The sequence below is a fragment of the Herpailurus yagouaroundi genome, unplaced genomic scaffold (assembly GCF_014898765.1).
Source record: "Herpailurus yagouaroundi ecotype Mexico unplaced genomic scaffold, PumYag 28, whole genome shotgun sequence".
NCBI lineage: Eukaryota > Metazoa > Chordata > Mammalia > Carnivora > Felidae > Herpailurus > Herpailurus yagouaroundi.
Window position 1 is genome coordinate 24,700,581 of NW_024412376.1, and position 23,367 is coordinate 24,723,947.

General features: G+C 36.8%; 1 pseudogene; it reads left to right on the forward strand.

Moving 5' to 3' along the window:
* Window positions 1–13,701: 13,701 nt before the first annotated feature.
* On the forward strand, window positions 13,702–13,947 carry LOC121034946 (40S ribosomal protein S29-like; annotated as a pseudogene).
* The last annotated feature ends 9,420 nt before the right edge of the window (window positions 13,948–23,367 follow it).

The window sequence follows — 23,367 nt, forward strand, 5'->3', positions numbered from 1 at the left end:
AAGATCTAGAACCTATTCTAACTCTGGCTACTTTTACCAGCCATGTGACCTTGGTTAAATCAGCCAGTACTCAGTTTCCTTATCAACAAGTCAAGGACAATACCGACCACACTTCTCTCACAGAATTGTGAGTATCAAGTAAAAAACACTATGTTTAGATATATCAATGTGCATATGCATGTACTCCCTGCTTTGAAAAGATTTCTGTGTATATGTGTGGGCAACAAAAATGTAGAAATTCAGACAAAATGTGAATACCACAGTCAGAAAAAGCCAGCAGATTGACATGTGAAAATGCATGCCAAAAAATATGCAAAATGGTAGCAAGAAAGGGGCTGCACATTTGGTGGAAAGATGGTTAGATTCCAAGACATCAAACCCAAGGCAGAAAAATGAGAGAAATTGCAGGATTCATGATGTCCATTTATGAAAGGAAATTGGTGACCGAGGTGACACCAATTTTTTTTATGATACTAAAATAGAGAAATGTCTCTAGTGGGACCTCAAAAAAGTGTGTGCTATATAAATAAAAATTACCAATGTCCTCCCAACTATTTCCTTGTATCCATAAGATGATGAATGTCCCAGGGCCATTTGTTGTCAAGAATCTTAGCATAGGCCTATGTAAGGATGATAATGTCAAACCATAGTTTAATAGAAATTGTGAGGGATTCCATTTACTTATGTGATCAACTGAGGAACATTTTCTTACTAAAATTAAGGAACAGAATCAAAATTAAAACAGATCTTGCTTCCATTTGAAGACAGACTAAGACAATGTCTCACAAAATTTAGTTGTGATATTATGACCCAGTGTCCTCCAATGGAAAAAAACCATACACGTACAATGCTAGTAGTTATTACTAGTCACCATTGTAGCCATAAACAACATATTTAACTAAAGTACTCAGAGAATATTTAACATTAAGCAATGCATCTCCCTAGTAAGTCCTAGATATACACATTGCCAAATGTAGCCTCATATAATTAAATGAATGAAACTGATAGACAGAAATACTCAATATATGCCAAGGAAATGTTTGAAGATGTTTCCTGAAAATCATAATTTTGATTTTAGAATAGTTGAACTTAATTCATTTTTTATAAATACTAAATTGTCTTGGAGCCACTCTTAAGTGTATAGTGATACAATGATATCATTGTGACCTGAAGGAAACCTCTTAATTCTGTGGAGTGGACTGGTCATAAAGTTGGAGGTGTGTCTCTCATTTATTCAGAAATGATATTGTCTTTATAATAGAAGCCTAACATTTCTATTCAGAATATCTTCAAATAACACTTTAACTTGTTTTTAAATCAGCTTTGCTAGATAAAGGACCATTTCCAGAATTTGGGGTGGTGGGGAGGGTGGGAAGGGGAGGCAGCAAAGGGATTTCACAACTGGGCAGTGAAACTCTTGCTTTATATTCAAGTCTTTAATACATTTTGAGTTAACTTTTGTGAGGGATGTAAGATAGAGATCCAGCTTCATTCTTTTGCATGTGCCTATCCAGTTTCCCAAATACCATTTACTACAGAAACTATCCTATCTCCATTGAGTATTGAGAATACTTGTCAAATATTAGTTGACCATATAAGCATGAGTTTATTTCTGAGCTCTCTATGCTGTTCCATTTTACGATTTTTTTTAAATTTCTGTAAAAAATTTTAAAAATCCCATTGGAATTTTGATAGGGATTACATTGAATCTATACATTACCTTGGGAGTTATGAGCATTTTAATAATATTAATGCTTCCAATTCATGAACACAGGATATCTTTCCATATATTTGTGTCTTCTTTGATTTCTTTCTGAAATCATCTCTGGATGAAGGGGTCTCGCAGGCTGTTCCCCTGGCAAGGAGTGCCACTGGTTGAACTTCACAATTTGGCAAGACTACAGCCAGGCTCTGCAGTTACTCCTGGTTACGTGGGACCTCAGGCTGTGTTCCCCAACCAGGTGATGTCTGCAGCTGTACTCCATGTTGAGGCAAGGTGCAGGCAGGGTGTAGGCAGGGCTTTGTGGTTGCATGGGGCCTCAGGTTGTGCTCTGAGATCAGGCAGGCCACAGGCTATACACCGAAGCTGGGTAGGACTGCAGTCTGATAGGGCTTTGCAATCAGGTAGACTATAGGATGTGTTCCATGATACTGGTCATCTGTGGCCACACTTCTCAGAGGGCAAGAATAGATATTATGCTCAGAAGTTGGATGTGGCTTCGAATTTGCTTCTTAGACAGTGTGGGCCATAAAATGGACTCCATGGCCAGTGTGGCCCTTTTGCTGGGGACCAAATCAGGCAGTACTGCTGGCTGAACTCTCCGGCTACATGGGGCCACTAGTTTAGCTCTGCAGATGGCCTGAGACACTGGCTGGGATCTCTGCTCAGACATGATTGTAACCAGGAACTGAGTCTGCTAAGATCGGAGTGCTGGATGCTGAAAAAGCCCTGCTCCCCTTCTCCATCTCTATCTGACCCCCAGTGGTAGAGCCCTGTAGATTCCCCCTGTGATCCCTGTGAAGTGAGACTCAAGCGGGCATCCCAGGAAGCATGCACCAGTGTTGAGGAAGCTGGATGTCCACGTTGGGCTCTCTTTTCCTACTGGAGAAACTATAAACCCAGAACAGCCCTCTCAGTGCAACACTATGCTGGCCCAGGGGAGGGACAATTTGGTCAAAGTGAAATTGTTCCTCTCATCCTTCTACTGAGGTCCTTGTCCATCTCTGTGCTCCAGGAGGCTACTTCAGCCTTACCGCTGGGTTCGGGGATTTTCACAATGGAGTTTTGTCTATGGAGAGTTGCTAACTGGTCTTCTGGTGAGGGGGACTGAAATTAGAAATGATCTGTGTCACCATCTTAATGATATCACCCAGTATCTTTATTTCCACAGTGGGCCTTTATGCTGTCCACTCTTCTGGTGCTCCATGCGTGAGGGGTATGGATATCATCCTATATCTTATTGCTTAGCTCAAGTGCATCCTACTTAGGTACCCACTCTCCTGACTTGGTGGAAGATGCCTCAAGACTCCCTTACTCTTTTCAACTATTAAATTAGATAAATACAAGAGTTAAATAGCTAACACCTTATAAAATAAATACTTGTTGATTATAGGAAATGAAAAATTTAGAAAACTATAAAAAATATAAATATAAAAACTGTACCAAAACCTAATCTTTAATATTTTGATATATGCTCTTTTAGACTATATGTTTATTTATAGAAAGAAATAAATGTATATACATAGAAACTAGGATAAGGTGGTAGTAGATATATTTATATATATATAATTAGTGTTAAGCATTAAGCTAATTATATATTATGTTAGCATCATGCCAATTATATATTAGCTGTACTAATTTTTCATTAAAATTCCATAAGAAGCATTTTTTTCTATCAATAAGCATCTTTAGAAATAATTTTTAACTGAATAATCATAATTTAAAATTTTTCCCTTTATTATCAACCGTTTGGGTTATTTGAGGGTGCATTGAAATTGTAGATTGCTCACAAGTGTATAAATAAAAATTAACATGATTGTAATAGCCCCAGGAAGATTATAGTACAACTTGAGTGTTATCCTCTGCTCTGAAAGGATGGCCATGTTATACATTAATATATGAATAAATTAACTTACTGGAAAGAATAATTTGCTTGAAAACAAGTGCTTTGACACCTAAATAAGTCAGCTAAGTTTTCTATAGAATAACAGGTTGACTATAGAATAACTACCCATTTTTTTCTTAGTGTTGTTTCCTAATGAATTTTTCTAAGTGGTTTGTCCTGTCTAATTTTATCAGTCTAATAAGAATCCATGCTTCAACATTCTCACTGCTTCAGGCAGAAATTCCTACAAACATGTCAAATGCATGAGTGAATGGACAAATTGGCATAGTGGGAGAGCACACACACAAAAGTGAGATGATGGCTGACCGATTTCCCTAATTACTGGAGTTTTAATGAGACGATAAAGCCCTTACTAAGGATTTCCTAAGTTTTATTAGAAGTCAATACTCATTTTCTATTTGCAAAACAAGGGCAGCTCAAACCAACTCACAAAAGGGCAGTGTCATATTCAGTTTACAGTTGATGGTCATAGTTAGTGCCAAATGAAGCACTAATGCACAGCGTTGCTGAACATGCAAACAAAGCAAAACACAACAAAACAAAATTTAAAGAGGGGAAGTGATCTCACATGGTAAGCATGACAAAATTGTGAGGCCAAAATGACTGCATCTCACCTCTCTTTTAAAATTGTAGCCCTGAGTCTTTGCTCATCTGAGCATCTGATCCCACAAAAAACAAATGAATGATGTTAATTCTCTTCTAATTCTACCAAAGTACATCTCTCCAACCCGTAAGGATCTAAAGAACGTTTTCTTTTCTCAGTTAAAGGACTTGTGTTTTACTTATATTAATCCAGTTGACATCCTTTGTTCATTATCTCCACCTTCCTATTATTACTTAAATATCTACATATCATCTCTAAACTCTAATTCTTATGATTTCTTCTCACAGGCTGCTCTTACATAGCTTCACAGACATGAAGAGTTTTCTATTTTTTTTTTCCAAATCAATGAAATAAGTAGAGAAAAATCATGAAGTCATCAACATAGCTCCTTTATTTTTCCATCTTTCAGAATAACTCTTTCTTTGAAACTCGGGGTACTTAACGGCTTTTGCTATCAGTTCAAAATTTATACAGCAGAGGATTGCAGTTCAGTTCCCTGGGGGACAAAATGTAGACAAATATGCCTGCTCAAGAAAATTGCATAGCTTCAGACTAGCTGATTTCGTTTTATGATTCTTAGTGTTCTAGTTGATCTAAAAAGAAGGGTCATTTGACATGAAGGTGTATTAAGTGATTTACATAGTCATTATCCCCAAGAGAAAATGGCATTCTCTAACTTCTTAATCAATCCAAAGACTGGTTATTGATTTTGCCAGTTGCATAAATCATTTTTAAACTTTTAAAAGGACTTGGGGAAAAAGGACTTTACCTTATACTTGATAAAAGGTTTATTTCAAAAATTGCTAATAGCATAGTATTTACTGAATGTCATTTTTAAAAGTTGTGAAATGCATATTTAACTTCTCATAACTAATTACCAAAATATATTTGATATGCATGAAATACTGGCTTTGGGAGGAGGCTCATTTGTTGAGTGTTCCTCCTCTTAGAAAAATCCTTTGGGGGTGGCCTTGGTGATCATGTTTGTTCAGGCAACACTAATTGGCTCCCACAGCCCTGGAAGATTATGCCAGGGATAGACATCTGACTTAGATTCTCTTTCATAGGAATTTGGAATTGAAACCAAGGGAAAATAGTTTCCTTAGTTTGTAGATGGAACTGAATGTTTAACCTTTGGTGCTATAGGACAGCCATATTTGTGGAGATAACCATAAAGCACAGAGTGAATTTTGAAAACATATACAAAAGGAAAAAGAGACACAAGGCCATCAGATCACAGTTAGGCTGAGAGATAGCTGCCTTACTTTCTGATGATTTTCTAATTCTTGATTCCAAAGCCTTCGTGGTATGATTAACTCCTGGATATTTATATTTCCTTTTCATTTTTAAGCTCACATAAAAGAAATTGTGTAATTTTTTATTTAGAACTGAAAGGACACTGAAGTTTGCAGTTATAGAAATGATGGTATTTTTCATTTTATATATCATATTTTTCAGTTCAAAAATTCCATTTGGTCTTTTCTATGATTTCTAATTTTCTGTTGAGATTTCTTTTTGTTCTCTGATTATATCCATACTTGCTTTTAATTTCTTGAATATGTCTGTAATAGCTATTTTAAAGTCCTTGTCTGCTAAGTACATTATTTCCGTAATGCTGCATCTATTTTGTTTTGTTTGTTTGTTTGTTAATTTTTTTTCAGCTATGGGTCAGTCACATTCTTTTTGCTTCTTCACATATATAGTAATTTTTATTGTATGCTGGACATTATGGCTTTACATTGTTGCAGGTCTGAGTTTTGTTGTCTTCCTTGAGTTTTAAGGTTTGTTCTGTCAAGCAGTTAATTATTTGTAACTCTGCTCAATTCTTTAAAACGTTTGTAAATTTTGTTAGGCTGGTCTAGAATCATCTTTACACTAGGGATAGTTTGGCTCTATTCTTAAAGGGTGGTCTGCCTGAGAACTCTACTGAAATCCTAAATGTTCTCTAAGATCTCTCCACTCTTCCTGATTAGTCAGATTTCAGCCATCTCCCAGCCCTGTGAAGCTACAGAAATTGATGCCTTCTCAGTTTCACAGCAGTTTTCATCCTCAATAATTATTTGTTTGTTTGCCTATTCTTGTGGAATTTTGTTCTGAGCATGTGCAACTTAAGTTGTATGAACTCCTTTTCTTTGCAGTGTCCTCCATTCTGGTAACTTTCCTCGGAAAAGCCAGCTCCTTTCCTATCTCAAAGTCTATCTCTGCTGCACCAGCTCAGCAAGACCAGTGTGCTTTATTTGGGTTCCCTCTACTTGCACAGTAGATCAGAGGGTATCTCCCATAAGAAAGTCAGGGCCATAAAACAGCTCACATTGTGAGTTACACACAACTGAGGAATCACACCCTTGTACCCTCTATCCAGATTCTGAAAAGAATAATTTCATGTAATTTTTTACACAATTTATAATCATTCATGGTGGGTGCCTAATCTGGGGGCCAATTAGCCTATTATGGAGAGCATTTAAACTGACTTATTGTAAAAATGTTCCTTAAGACTAATCTTATCTAGTATGATTCTGTGTACTGACTATATTTTTTGCTTACTTGCTTAAACAAAAAGATTTCTCTATTTTTGTTATCTTGTTTAATATTAGGTTTCTTCATGCATTTTTAGAATTATGTTAATAGGTTTATTGTGAATCAAAGAATTTCTGTTACTTTGATCTTACTTTTGTTCCCTCTATGCTTCTCCTATCCAGCCTCAGGGCTGTCTTTTCAGTACCAAGTCTTATAATGGTACTTTGAATTAATGGTCCTGCAGTGATATGTCAAATCTAGACGTAGAGCACGAGGGTATGTATGCTCATTCATGATAACAATGATCTTTGTTGGTACCTTACCATTCCCCTATTTGCCAAATCCCAACAGTATAAAAAGCCCTCATCACTGTCCCCATGAGCCCTTTGGTCCCCTTTATAATACAGGAACAGAACTCAAAGCTACTATTACATACCTGTGGATCCAAAGCCTAATAGATAATCCTCCTTCATCATTAATCAATGGTAAGATTTATCTAATTTTTGGTTAACTCTTTCATCGTTTGTCTATTATTGCTATGTATTTGGAGAAAAACATGAAATCACTAAGCCATCTTGACCAGCATATATATCTAATTATCAAGCAAACTTCTTTCTCTGAAGTTCCCATAATTTAAACATGAGACACAGTAAGCAGTTCTGATTTTATAGAGTAAAATTCTTATATAAAAGAATCAGAAAAATAAATTATCAGAGAGCACGCCCTCATCAGAAAGTAATAAAAAGAATAATATTCCTTTATAAAAGGAACAGAATCATTATGTGAATTGTAACTAAAAAGTTTTTAAACCGAAAACACTACTACCTTTGTTTTTTAAAGTTATTTCCTTCCTTTTTGTATTCACAATGAACTAATATCAGTGAAAAAATGAAGTGTTAGTTGGAATTACTATCATATGATTTAGGTTTCAACATGGGTGGGCATAAATTTTAAAATCTGTCCACTGCTGCATATTTCCCAGGTATGAAATACTGGAGCTGAAGTAAGTAATCTTTGTCCTTTTCACCTCTCCTGTTCTGCATATAAACTTATTGTCTCAAAAGGCAATTACTGTGATGTTATGGTAGCCTTTGAGTTTATTACTACTAGGCAAACTGTTCCAGAAAGAGTCACTCACCAAATTAAAATGCTTGAATCACAGCTTATTGAATCATTTTAAAACATTTAGTGAGAATCATGGAGAAAAAGATAGAGTAAGTTAGAACACTTAGGACCAGACATTTGCTAGACTTATTGTGGTGATCATTTCATAATATACACAAATATTGAATTGTTATATTGTACACCTGAAACTAATATAATATTAGTTAAACCTCAATAACACACACACGCACACACGCACGCACACACACACAGACACACACACACACACACACACACACACACACACACACACTTAGGACAGTGTACAAGTGGAGTAGAATGACCACTACCTGAGTTTTTTATTAGGCAATGTGTATGTATACTCTTCTCTTCCTCTCTTTCTCCCTTCCTTCACCCATCCTCCCTAAACAATAGGGTTATAAATACCAGAATTGAGATTGAATAATAGAGTTTAGCAGATGAAAGATGTCTGGAATAAACACACTCTTTTTCTATCAAAAACAAATACTTGCCACAATTCTAACTCACCAATAACTAGCTGAGTAGCCATAACTTTGATTTGTTTATTTCAGGAAAGGAAACATAGGATCAGAGTGGATGTCCAAGGTGATATAACCTGTAAGTCATAAATATTCAGTAACTTTATTAGGTTCTTCCCTTTTCTTTTCATATCTATGTCCCATGCATGTATACTCTCTTTGCTAACTCCTTTGGTTTACTCTATGTCTAGCATTCCTCAGAAATTACTTCCTTACTTATGATCAATGTTGAGTTTCACTTATCTTCCTGAATTATTTGTTTCTCTTATTCTCTCCAACAGATTTCAATATTCTTAATACAGCAAACATTTGCTAAAAATATTTTTTCTATGGGAGCCTGGGTGGCTCAGGTGGTTGAGTGTCTGACCCTTGATTTCAGCTCATGTCATGATCCCAGGGTTGTGGGGTGGCTCCACATTGTGCCTGGGACCTGCCTAAGATTTTCTCTCTTTCTCTCCCTCTGCCCTCTCCCCTGTTTTATGCGCTCTCTCTCTCTCTCTCTCTCTCAACAACAACAAATATATACATATATAATCTTGTATATCATATAAATATAAATACAAATGTAAATAAATACATATATGTTTTCTAAAGTTGTAGTAATATCTAGTAATTATTTCACATTGATTATGCCAGGCACTTTAGTTGAGTGTCACATAGTAGAGTATCATATAATAAAATGTTATATACTGTGTTGACTCTTCTCCAAGCACAGGGGCAATATCATGACCGGTAATATCTCACTGAGGCATTCTCGTCCACCTAGCCAGGAACTGGCATTTGACATAGTCCTGGCCACTAAGATCAAATGGGATCTGCTATGGGGATTCTGGAAAAGATATTCCTCACTAATAATAAGAGCTTAGTAAGAACCATTCCCTTATCTGGACATTATTTTATCTTTATTCAACTCTTATATCTGCAATAGCCTCTTGGGGTTGTGGTGACAGTTTACAAAAATAAGCCAAAAAGATGAGAATGGCAGAACAGAAAGATGGATAGAACTGAGAATTTGATGATTCTGTTAAGACACTGAGTTAATTAACCCTAGAATGACCCACTCTCCAATATTCTTGTTATGTAAACTGTTTCCACAGTTTAAATGTTTTCATCTTCCTTGGTCCCTATATGTGGATCTCTTGACTGCCTAGATAGTCTATGTTCTCATCTGCATTTGTGTCTTAGTGTTTTCTCACCATCCCCAACATCTTAATAGGGCTAGTGGTTTTGTCTCTCTTTTTGTCCCTTACCTACCTTCCATTCCTTCAATTTTTTTTATATTAATGACACTAGATCCAATACGGTATACAATATCCATAACTAGTTGTCACTTTTCCTTTATTAATATATTAATATTTGTCTTTTCATTTTGTCTTAGACAAACCACATCACTGATCCTTAATGACCTCACTAACTAGTAGTTACTAGAACAACTGGCATCTTCTTATTCAACTGGACCTTTTTTCATATGCTAAACATAGCCCAGGGGAAGAAATGCCTCCATAGGAAGGCACTCCCTTTGGAGAAACCGTCTGTGATATTCTTTGTGTTGGCACTGGAATCTTTTCTAAGTGACCTTGGGTCTCTTCACTCTTTTTTTTTTCCATGTAAAATCATTTGGTGATTCATTATCAGTCTCTTTTGGGCCCTACACAAAATTTCTTCAACTTTAAGTGTGGGACTTATGATTTTCATCCAGAAGATGGCAAACAGTCCTTGAAAACACTTAGCTGAGTCACTTTGATCCATCATGTGAACTTCCAGAAGTCCCAGCATATTTCATGGGGCAGAGAGCCCTGCTCTCTGGGAAATGCTCATCTCCAAGATTTGGGTAAGACTGTCAGGATGAATTAGCATTAAATGCAACATTCATTATCCTTGCAACTTGCAAGAGGTGAGAAGGAAGATGCAGGTTCTCTGTCAAAGGAGATTTGTCTTTTTGTGTAGTGAAATCAACAAAGGCATCACCTACAAGCCTCAGAGGACACAGTTGGAAAATATTATATAACATGATATTTATATGGAAATCCCAAACATCTAAGGAGTAGCAAATACTAGATAAGTAAGAAAATAATTCCCTGAACCACAGCACTAAGTGTCACAATGTTCATTTGCTGTAAGTTACATGGATCACGTTTAGAATAGGCTTTCAAGTTCTTACTCAGAAGCCATTGTTCATATTTTAGGCGTTATTATATTAAATTTGGTTAACTTGTTCTTGGTTCATGACAAATGAAACTCACAACATCAGAAGGAATACATTGTTTAGGGAAGAAGATAGTTTTGATAACATGCACATTGAAAGCAAGGAGAAAAAACAAATGACAAACAGAAGCACCACTTCAAAAAGCATTCTATTTATTTATTTTTTTAACATGTATTTATTTTTGAGAGACAGAGAGAGAGAGACAGAGCATGAGCATGGGAAGGCCAGAGAGAGAAGGAGAGACAGAATTCTAAGCAGGATCCAAGCTCTGAGTTGTCAGCACAGAATCTGACGCAGGGCTCAAGCCCACAAACTGTGAGATCATAACCTTAGCCCAAGTTGGACACTTAACTGACTGAACCACCCAGGCACCCCTAAATTTTATTTTTATTTATTTATTTATTTATTTATTTATTTATTTATTTATTTTTAACGTCACAAGCATTCTAGCCTATGGCCACTTATTAAGTGCCAACAAGTCAACACGCCTTGAAATTTTCACTGTTATATGGCTCCAAGTTATAATTGATATTCAAAATTATGACTTTACACTAATAAGAAAAATTAATAATGTGTAATATACATGATTTTGCAGCTTTAGCAATGATGGTTGAATGAGTATCAGTGACAAAAGTTTTCTTCCACTAAATCCCGTGTAATGCAATTTAAAAATATTCATCATTCAAAAAGATTTACAAATTACATTCAAATATATACAATCAAGCAAAACTAATCATGGATATGTAAATATTCTTCAGCGATAAGAAACTTAAGAATAAAAGCAACAAAAATAATAAGAATTTCTGGATGAAAAAATATTCGATTTATAAAGTATGTGATGGAGGTGGGGAAATAGCTGAACATTGACAAAACGGCAACAATGTAGGAGATCCAACCTGCCTCCCCCAAAAGAGATCAACAATTAGAGAGCTATCCATGAACAGAGACAGCACTGGGGGAGCTCTGGAATCCACCTAAGAAACTTTAGCCACACATTAAAACAAAAAGTCTAAGAATAACAGAACAAGAAGAAAAGAAAAGCAGCTTCATTTTGCCTGCATCATTGCTCAGAGGGCCAGCATTGCTCAGAGCCACAATGGAACTTCCAGCTCAAAAGAGTTACCCCCAGTGGGAAAAGAAGAGTTGGGTGTACAACCAGCTTCCCCAGCCATTCAGGGCACTTTGCAAAGGTTCCACTTAAACCTCACTCAAGTCAGACTGGCAAAGCTGAGACCTATAGAGACGGCTAGAAACAAAGAAGAAAAGCAGGGGGCTCCAGCAGCAGCCACTCAGCAAGAGTGAACATGGTTCACAGTGACGTGCTCGGCAGACAAATCCAGCAGCCTTCACCAGTGAAAGGAAAGTGATGGGCAGTGCGGCCACCGCAGACCCCCTGCAGATTTCACTAGCTTTTGCCCCACAGGAATTAGCAATTGCTGATGTTAGCCATCTGAGTACCTCCCACCCCCTGCCCCCAGCCCTGCTGGAGCCCGGGAACTGCATTGGCAGCCAGCCCAGGCCTCTGAAGCTTCATGGGTACAGGACACCACTCTAGTATATGTGCTGCCGAAGCGAGCACCAGGACACCACTCTAGATCACGACAGCTGATCCCCACCCCGGGCATGTACTCAGGACCACCCCTCCAGCTGTGCGCTTTCATGCCACTGACCTGCCACCTGCCACCAGTGTCCACTTCAGCGCACACACCTTCAGGGAGACTGTGCAACCCCAGGAAAGCACACCGACCACACCCAGGCCCTTCACGGGTGCTTGTGGGCCCGAAGCAAGCCCTCTATCCTGTCACCAGCCTCCACTGCCACACACTGCGGCAAGATCCAGAGAACGGAGTAATGTACACTGACTCCCAGGGCTCCTGCAGCTGCCAGCGTAACCCACAGCTGGCCCCAGCTCTTGCTTCCCGGCCTGAGTCCCAGCAGTACATGTGTGTCTGCAACCAGCCCCTGCCACTATGCAGGTACCTGCAGCTGGCCCCCACAGCAGAGCATGTGCACACCGCTGGCTCTGGCCACCACTGCTGCCTGGCCGGTCCCTGCCACTGGATGTTAAGGCACAAGGGAGGACCTCAGCAGCCCCTGGAACCAACTACAGCCTATGCACATTGCCAATAAATAATAAAATAAATCAAAATGAAGTGGAACAGAACCAACACCAGGAGGAATCATAAGATCCCTGAGTAGTAAAAGCACTGAAATCAAGCATGTTCTAAGAGATATGGAAGTAGAGTGAAAGAAAAAACAATATTAGGTAAGTGTCAAGCACAAATCCTTATAACATTTGTTGATTAAAATCAGGGAGACACGGTTTCAGAAACCTCTGGGGATAACATATCACCCATAGTGACTGAATATAGAAAAACTGTCACTCATCTGTTTGCACAACAGAAAGAGATTTTCAGGGACGCCTGGGTGGCTCAGTCGGTTGAGCGTCCAACTTCGGCTCAGGTCACTATCTCGCGGTTCATGAGTTCGAGCCCCGCGTCGGGCTCTGGGCTGATGGCTCAGAGCCTGGAGCCTGCTTCCGATTCTGTGTCTCCCTCTCTCTCTGCCCCTCCCCCGTTCATGCTCTGTCTCTCTCTGTCCCAAAAATAAATAAACGTTAAAAAAAAATTTAAAAAAAAAGATATTTTCAGGTTTAACAAAGCCTTGGGAAATTTGTTAATTAATTTTTCTGTAAAAATCGAGAATGTGCACTCAAGAGAACCACTGATTGAACGTAAGAAAGAACACAAGTGTGAAAACAGTATTATAGTACCGATGTATAATGATTATCGAATTGATATTGAAACTCCACAGGATGAGAAGATTGATATAAGAGGAGAAAGATTGCCAACAAATATAATTATTAAACTTTGTGTTCTAAAATGGAGTCATAAAAGAACATAGCTGCATAATGTTAGATTCACAAATGGGAAGGAGAGTCAGAGACAAATAAAAAGGAAAGGCAAAATTAAGTTTGTACATGATTTCTTATTTTCCTTGTTTCCATTTACAGAGCCCCTGTTAGCAGCAAATTGTCTTCAATTTAGAAATTAAGTTGGGCCTTTGACTCATTGCATCCGAAAGAGTGAGATGGGTCACCAGCAGCTCTACTGGAGCTATCCCAGGAAATCTGGCCCCGGTTCTTGAGACATCTGCTCAAAATGGTGCCTTCTGATCCATAAATATGGCCTCGATATGTGCCACCAGTGTTTTCGTCAGTGCGCGAAAGATAGAGGTTCTATTAAGTTGGATGAAGTGAACCTCCCTGAGTGGATCATCCAAGAGCCCTACCTTAATTGCAGATATTCAAGATACATACCTTCATGCTAACTCACTGTACATAAAATAAGTATACTTCAATTATGAGTGTTTTAATGTGTAAAAAATTAAAGTTACAAATTAAAATTAAACTGGGATATTCAGAGAATTCAAAATGTTTGACTTTTTTTTTTTTTTTTTTTTTTTGAGAGAGAGAGAGAGCAGTGGAAGGACAGGGAGAGAGAGAGGATGGCAAGCAGGCTCCATGCTTAGCACAGAGTCCAACTCTGGGATCAATCCCACCACCATGAGATCACAACCTGAGCAGAAACACTCAACCAACTGATCCACCAGGAGCCCTGACATATTGTTTTGTTTTGTTTTGTTTTGTTTTTTTAAGTATCACAAGTTAGGGGCACCTGGGTGGCTCAGTCAGTCAAGCGTCAGGCTTCCACTCAGGTCATGATTGGCTCAGGTCATGATCTAGCAGTTCGAGGGTTTGAACCCCATGGCAGGCTCTGTGCCAACAGCTCAGAGCCTGGAGCCTGCTTTGGATTCTGTGTCTTCCTCTCTCTCTCTACCCCTCCCCTTCTCACACTCAGTCTTATCTCTCTCTCTCTCTCTCAAAAATAAACATTAATTTTTTTTAATGTATCACAAGTTAATATTAAGTATTACATTACAAATCATTATCTTTATTTTTTTTTTATTTTTTTAACGTTTATTTATTTTTGGGACAGAGAGAGACAGAGCATGAACGGGGGAGGGGCAGAGAGAGAGGGAGACACAGAATCGGAAGCAGGCTCCAGGCTCTGAGCCATCAGCCCAGAGCCCGACGCGGGGCTCGAACTCACCGACCGTGAGATCATGATCTGAGCTGAAGTCGGACGCTTAACCGACTGAGCCACCCAGGCGCCCCCATTATCTTTATTTTTTAATGTTTATTTATTTTGAGAGAGAGCTAGAACAAGCACAAGTGGGGAGGGGCAGAGAGAGAAAGAGAGAGGGAGACTCCCAAGCAAGCTTAGTGCTGTCAGCACAGAGTCTGACTTGGGGCTTGGAACCAACAACTGTGAGATCATGACCTGAATCAAAACCGAGTGGGATGATTAACCAACTGAGCCACCCAAGTGCCCCTACCTTTATTTTTTTTTAGACAAAAATATATTGAATGCCAACAGGCTGATCCAAGTTTTCTTTTGTGGAAGAAAGGAAACCGTAACATAACAAATTTTAAAAATTAACACTAAAAACATTTTAAAAATACCAAAAAAACATAAAAAATAAAATTCTATTAATTACTTAATACACCTCTACAATACTTTCTCCTACTTTATATCTGATATTTTTTTTTTAATGTTTATTTACTTATTTTAGGGAGAAAGCGAGCATAAGCAGGGGAAGGGCAGAGAGAGAGACAGAAAATCCGAAGCAAGCTCCAGGCTCTGAGCTGTCATCACAGAGCCCCCTGTGGGGCTGGAACCCACGAACTATGAGATCATGACCAGAGCCAAAGTCAGATGCTCAATTGACTGAGCCACTCAGGTGACCCTATGTCTGATATTCCTGATTATGTCTTCATGATTTTTTTGTTTTGCTTTATTCACTTTTTAATTTACGTACAGTAAAATGCACTCTTTTTGATGTACAGTTCTACAATTTTGACACTACTATAAGCAAGGTACAGAGGAGTTCGGTTACTCCCAAATAATGTCCTCTGTGACCAGCTCCTCAAAACCACTGTCCATTTTTCTCTTCCCATTAGTTTTACCTTGTCCAGAAATCAGAATCACAGAGTATGTTGTCTTCTTCGTCTTGCTGCTGTCATTCAGCCTAATGCATTTGAAGTTCACCTATGTTGTTATATCCGGCAGTAATTTTTTCCTTTGTCTTGCTCAATAGCATTCCAGTTCTTGGAAGTATCATAAATGTTTATGAATTCTCCCATTGAAAAACATTTGGGTTATTTCCGGTTGGGAAAATTATGAATAAAATACCTGCAAAGTTTTTTGTGGGAACAGAAGTTATTTCTTTTGAGTGTCACTATGGAATCATTTCTAGGTAGTATAGGTGTATACTGACCTTTATGAGGAACTTCTAGGCTATTTTTCTGAAGTGTCTGTCTCTAATTTTGCATTCCCACTAGCAATATATGGGAGCTCCACTTGTATATTTTCACCAGCACTTGTCTGAGTTTTTTGTTGTTGTTCATCTGTTTGTTTTTCCCATCCTAATATGTATATAGTGATACCTTATCATTTTAATCTGCTTCTTTCTAATAACATTTTTATGCATTTGTTGCCTGCTATGTGTGTTCTTTGGTGAAGTGTCTAATCTGATCTTTTGCCCATTTTTAACTGAGTGTTTGCTTTCTTAATGTTACTTTTGAGAGTTTCATATATATTTAGTACGTCTTTATCAGATGTGTGATTTAAAATATTTTCAGCCTGTTTTTGGTTTGTCTTTTCATGAAAAGTGAAAGTGACTTTGGTAAAGAAATTTTTAATTTTGATGAAGTTTAACCTATCCATTTTTTTTAATTGTGCTTTTGTCATCACACAGATACCAAATAATCAATTCTAAGAACTCTTTGCATAATCCAAGATCACAAAGACTTTCTCCTAGAAATTTAGCAGTATTATTTTTCACATTCAAGTCTATGATCTATGATCTATGACTTGGGGTTAATTTTTGAGTGCAAGGCTAGGGTCTATCGGAGGGTTTTTTTGTGGGGGGAGGGAATGTGTGTTTGTTTGTTTGGCCGTGGATGTTTAATTATTTTATCACCATTTGTTGAAAAAACTCTCCTCTCCATTGAATTGCTTTTGCACTTTTGTTAAAAGCCATTTGACCATTATCCGTGTCAGTCTATTTTTGGTCTCTCTATTCTGATCTGTTGATCTATGTGTCTGTGTGTCTACCCTAGTACCACACAGTCTTCTTGATTTCTATAGCTTTATAGTAAGTCTTAAAATTGGCTGAGTTCTCCTAGCATTTTTGTTCACATTCAAAGCTGTTTTGGCTTTTCTAGTTCTTTTTCCTTTCCATATAAATTTCGTACTTTGTTACTATCTGCAAAAAAACATTCAGATTTTGATCAGGAGTGCATTAAGTCTATAGATCACTTGAGTATTTTGACGTTAACAATATTGAATCTTCAATCCAGGTTTCTGTATAGATTTTGTGTATAGATAGATAGATAGATGTGTATATATATATGTGTGTGTGAATATATATGTGTATATACACATATATATATACAGGTTCTGTATATATTTTGATAGATCCTTCCTATTTTTTTTTTTGTATTGTATTTTTGGAGATTTTTTGGTACCATTTTTATTCAATTTTCAATTGTTATTGTTAATGTATAGAAAGATAATTTATTTTTAGTGGTGCCTGGGTGGCTCAGTCAGTTAAGCATCTGACTTCAGCTCAGGTCATGATCTCATGATTTGTGAGTTCGAGCTCCACGTTGGGCTCTGTGCTGACAGCTCAGAGCCTGGAGCCTGCTTCAGATTCTATGTCTCCCTCTCTCTCTGCCCCTCACCCACTCGTTCTCTGTCTCTCTCTTTCTCTCTCTCTCTGTCTCTCTCTCTCAAAAATAAATACACATTAAAAAATTTTTAATAAAAAATAATAATAAAAGGAAATTTATTTTTGTATATTGACCAGGTATCCTGTGACCTCTGTAAACTCACTTGTTAGTTATAAGAGCCTTTTTATAGATCCCTAAGGATTATGTACATAATTCTGTAGTGCATTAAAAGGGATAGTATCATTTCTCCCTTTCTAATCTGTATACTACTTATTTATTTTTCTTATATTAATGCACTGCCTAGGGCTTTCACTATGATTTTGCATAGTAATGTTAAAAGGGGGCATCCTTGCTTTGTTCCCAGTCTTAGTAGAAAATAATTCAATGTTTCACCATTAAGTATGATGTTAGCTGTTGTTTCTTTGTGGATACCTGTATTCATTTGCTAAGGCTGCCGTAACAAAGTACCACAGACTAGATACAGAAGCCACAAAAATATATTTCTCACAGCTTTGAAGGGTTGAAGTCCAAGGTCAGCGTGTTGGAACGTTTGATTTCATCTGAGCCCTCTTTCCTTGGCTTGCACATAGCTGCCTTGTCACTGGGTCCTCTCACAACTTTTTCTCTGTCCAAATTTCCTCTTCCTATAACAAGGTCCCTCATCAGATTAAGGAAGTTCCTTGCTATTCCTAGTTTGCTGAGAGTTTTTTCGTGAATGGATGTCAAATTTCGCCAAGTGCTCTTTTGCATTTTTTAAATGATCTATGGTTTCTCTTCTTTAGTTTGTTGATATAAATTGTATTGATTGATTTCTTTTATGTTTTAGTGGTCCTGCATTCTCAAGATTCCCATGCTGTATTATCATATTTTATACTATTGAATTTTATTTGCTAGTATTTTGCTAAAGATGTTTGCATCTATGATCACAATAGACAATGGTCTTTAGTTGTTGTTGTTGTTGTTGTTTTTTCCAGAAATGTCTTTGGTTTTAGAATCAGGGTTAGGCTAAGTACATAAAACCAGTTGATTCTCTTGTATTTTCTAGAAGGGATTGTGTATGAGTGATATTATTTCTTCTTCAAGTGTTTGGTAAAATTTGCCATTGAAGCCATCTAAGCCCAAAGCTTTCTTTGCTGGAGGTGTTTATGAATTCAATTTCTTTGATAACTATAGAAGAACTCTTCTGGTATAGCAATGTTTATTATTATTATTATTATTATTATTATTACTGTTTCCATAGAAGAGAAAGATATTTCAGTCTTTCTTTCAGTGTGGTCAGTGGATATTAGTTATTTTATTAGTGATAGAATACAGAAAACACAAGCCTTCACACATTGACATATTCACTATTTGTAGTAGAGCTATAAGTTTTGGCCCCACAACACAGGAAGTCTGATATATTTAACACAATTTTTAAACAATTCACATCAAAGAAAATGAAAACGTGTGGTGTTTTTATGAATACCACTTTATTTTATACTTATATTAAATATATATACTCTATATACTTATGAAAGAATACTTCATCAGTTTGTTTATATTATAATATATATACAATATACATCTTATTTTCAAGTGTACATCAATATTTATGATATAACAATTTACTAAGCCACAAAAAAGTCTAACTAAATAGATGACTACATTAATTCTTATTTTTAATGCATTGACTACAATGTATCAATTTATAAATTAAAAGTAAAATACTTGTAAAAGTTTAGAAATATTTCCTAATAAAGTAATTGAATTGAAGTCTAGAATATTTAGAAAAAGATGAAAATAATGAATATAAATACAATAAATGCAGTTAAAATGTTTTTATTAAAAAATAATTTTAATTTATGTTCTCTTATTTAATAAACAATGCGGCTAAAGTTATAAAAATGTGGATAAAATTTAAAGAATATTAAAAATGTAATAAATCTAAGAATCAAAATGAGAATGATAAGTTTCTAGTAAATTTCAATATGAAATCTCTAGATTTAAGCTGGCAGCCGTACAGAGAACTATTTCAGTAGCAAATTGGAAAAGTCATCCAAGAACTATTCTCAACCACAGTTGCGAAAGGAGGTCAGTTAAACCTGACAAGCCTTTAGAGAAATCTTTCAAGCTTTCAAATTGATTTCCTTGTAATTCACATTTAAAAGGCTAAAAAATTTCTGAAACTACTGATTTATTTTATAAAACAAATGTGGTCTTTCCCACTCAAATCTGTTTAATGACAAAACACTCTATCTCACTTATGAGCGTAGGTGTGAAAAATCTATTTTTTAAATGATGGACTAACATATAGAATTTAGTTATACTATATGAAACAATTTGTGATAACTAAGAAAGGCAAGAATTTCCCAATATGAAGACGTCATTTTAAGCAGCATTTTAGTTCAACAAGAAAGATATATAATAAATTTAGTAGAAGCTAAAAAGATTTAGGAACAGACTGAGACTCGCCTGTGCCTCATCAAAAACCCTGGAGAGCAAGACAGTGATAGGAGGGTTCCCAGGGCCCTGAAGAAGAGGTTGCTGACATGTGTTTGTTTCTTTTTTTTTTTTTAATTTTTTTAATGTTTATTTATTTTTGAGAGAGAGAGCGCACAAGTGTGAATGGGGGGAGGGCAGAGAGAGAGAGAGAGAGAGAGGATCTAAAGCAGGCCCCAGGCTCCAAACTGTCAGCCCAGAGCTGGACACTGGGACACTGAGCTCTAACCCATAAACCATGAGATCATAACCTGAGCCCAAGTTGGACATTTAACCGACTCAGCCACCCAGGTGCCCCAACACGTGTTTGTTTCGGAGTGCAGGAAACCAACAAGAAACCATTGCAGAGTCTATGAATAAAGGCAGCTAATTAGAGCTGGGATAATGGCCAATAGCAGATTGTGCTAAAGGAACTTGGTATCAAGAGGAACTAGAATATAAGAATTACTATTTATGAGATGGATGGAATGGAAACAAAGTAAAGATGAGCAGACTGACAGGAACCAGATTTACAAACACAGGCCTAGGTCACTCAGGTTTTTCCTCTCATTCAGTCTTGTGGGCTTTACCTGGCTAGAAGTGGCTTCCTAAAATTATTGAACCACACAAGAAAAGTTATCTGATAAATTCTGATGCATCATTCCCAGTATTCAGTAACATAGTAAAGAATACCTATGTTAAATACTGAAGTAGCATTTTAAAGGCATTTCCTTTAAATAAAAATATATGCTGGGGCGCCTGGGTGGCGTAGTCGGTTAAGCGTCCGACTTCAGCCAGGTCACGATCTCGCGGTCCGTGGGTTCGAGCCCCGCGTCGGGCTCTGGGCTGATGGCTCAGAGCCTGGAGCCTGTTTCCGATTCTGAGTCTCCCTCTCTCTCTGACCCTCTCCCGTTCATGCTCTGTCTCTCTCTGTCCCAAAAATAAATAAAAAACGTTGAAAAAAAAACCATAAATAAAAATATGTGCTCCAATTTATTAATATTGTGCTTAAAATTCTGGTTTTGCAATAAATGGAAAAATGAAAGCTCTGGTTATAAAACAAAGAAAATGAGTCAATATACGGTAAATATGGAGAGAAAAGCAATCATTTTTATTATAATTTTATCTATAAAATCCCCAAAATGTACTAAAACAAATTATTAGAATTATTTTAAGAATTTAATAAGGTTTCCAGAATAAAAAATATATACACATCAAACATGATTAACATGACCTGAAATATTAAGGAATTTTTCTTTTTTATTTAGAGAAATAAAGAATACATACTATACTTCTGGATATGAATGTTATATGCAATGAAATATCAACTAACTTAAGCTGATGTATAGGTTAACATAAGACCAATCAATCAAAAATGGATATGTAGATGGAAATATAGACATAGACATTATATAGACATAGACATATTCAGATAAAGATATAACTGTACATATAATTTAGTTGATCAAAGAGAAGTCAGAAGTATCAAGTTATTATATATTTTAAATATATTTTAAAGAAAAATTAAAATATATTTTAATAATATTGCAAATATTTCAAATAAATCTGACTAAATATAATTAATTTATTATATGATAAAATATCTGCAGAAATCAATGGAAGAAGTCTTTTTTTTTTCCACTAATTGAGGTAACTAGATAGAAGTTCGGGGGATTTTTTTTTCCCATTATGTATGTCAAAACAAAATGCAAATCACTCTGACCACAAAATCCTAATTTCCCACACTTCCTGCTATTGCTACAGACTATGCCCTTTAACCTCATTATGATCTCTAGCTTCCTCATCCCACACACTGGCATGGTTTCATTACACTCTCTGTGCATTTGGGGGCAACAATTTCAAGGCAGTCCACCCTAATGGTACAGGAAAATTTCCACCTTACCCATTGCCAGTCCTGATCAATTCCAACTACCAGTTTACTCTATGTGAGGGAACATGTATAAATGTGTTTTATAAACTGCGGATTACTACATTAATGCTACCTATTAATATTATTTCTTGATCATGCTGACATGCTCCTGAACACTGCCAGAGACGCTGACAAACCTGAACTGGAAAATCATGCTCTACAAAATCACATGGGCACATTGCTACCTGGACATCGTTTCATCTATCCTGGGGTGATGATCTATGTTGTCTTCCTACGCTGATTTTCACAAATCTTTTTCGCAATCCTTAAGTAACCACTCCCACCCATTATCTTTTATTCTAGGCAGATGACCTCATTTCCTATTTGACCAAGAAAATGAGACCTTATGAAATAAGCTCCCTCATTTTTCCTGTTTCTCACTATACCTATAAAACCTCACTAGGTATTTGCAAGCCTTTTCTTGCTCTCCTTGCTATCGGAAGGGAACAAGATACTCTTATCTTTGCCAAAGTTCACTCACCCTACTCGCTTTTAGTCTCACTCTCTACGACATCCTTTGGGATTTTTTCTAGCCCTTTCCCCCATTCTCTGTCATACAACTACTTTGCTACTGATTTATTTCCCTGTACTTCACACCCTTATCCATTCACCATAGAAATAGCCCTTACCAATCATCACACCTCTTGAATTGTAGTCTCCTCTTAACCTTGATTCACATCCATACAGTTTACAACCTAGCTTCTGCTATCACCAATTTACTGAAATTGTGGATAACTCCTAAGCACCAAATCCAATTACTTTTTCTCACTCTTCATCCTACTTCAGCTCTCAACGACATATTAAATTTTCCTTATTTTCTGGAACACAGTATCTTTCTCACTGCTGTGAAAGATAGTTTTGGGTTTGCCTCTCTGGCTCATTTTCCTTTTCATTTCCCCTAAATGCTAATGTTTCCACCAAGATCACTTTCTCTCACACTCAGAGAGATTGCACTCAATCACTATACATCAACAAGAACTTCGGTTGTTCCTCTTCATCAAAAGCTACTGTCCCCATATTTCCACTTTCCTTGTAAATACTACATATGACACCCTGAAACCTCAAACCCAAACAGGCAAAATTAAAGTCATTTCTCTTTAATCTATGTCCAATTAACTTCAGAAAAAAATGACTCTTCTCTTTGAAAATATTTGCTAACTGAATCGTGTGTGCATAAATTTGATCAAGAAACTCAAGGCCATTTGCCTCTACTCACACCCTGACTGAGTAACACAAGACTTCTCCGATTAACCAGACATACGTGGGATTCCCTACTTTCTTGTATTTCCATGTTCACTCCTGTCAATCTCTCCATACTACCTCCTTTAAAAAGGCCTTTCTATTACTTTGGCCTATTAATATTTTTTCTTTTATCAAAACTAATATATACCTATTGCATAAAATTTGGAAAATATAAAACATTTAAAATATAATTAAACTTGGGGCACCAGGGTGGCTCAGTCAGCTAAACATCCATCTTGATTTCAGCTCAGGTCATGATCTCATGGTTCCTGAGATCGAGTCCTACATTGGGCTTTGCACTGACAACAAAGAGCCTGCGTGGGAT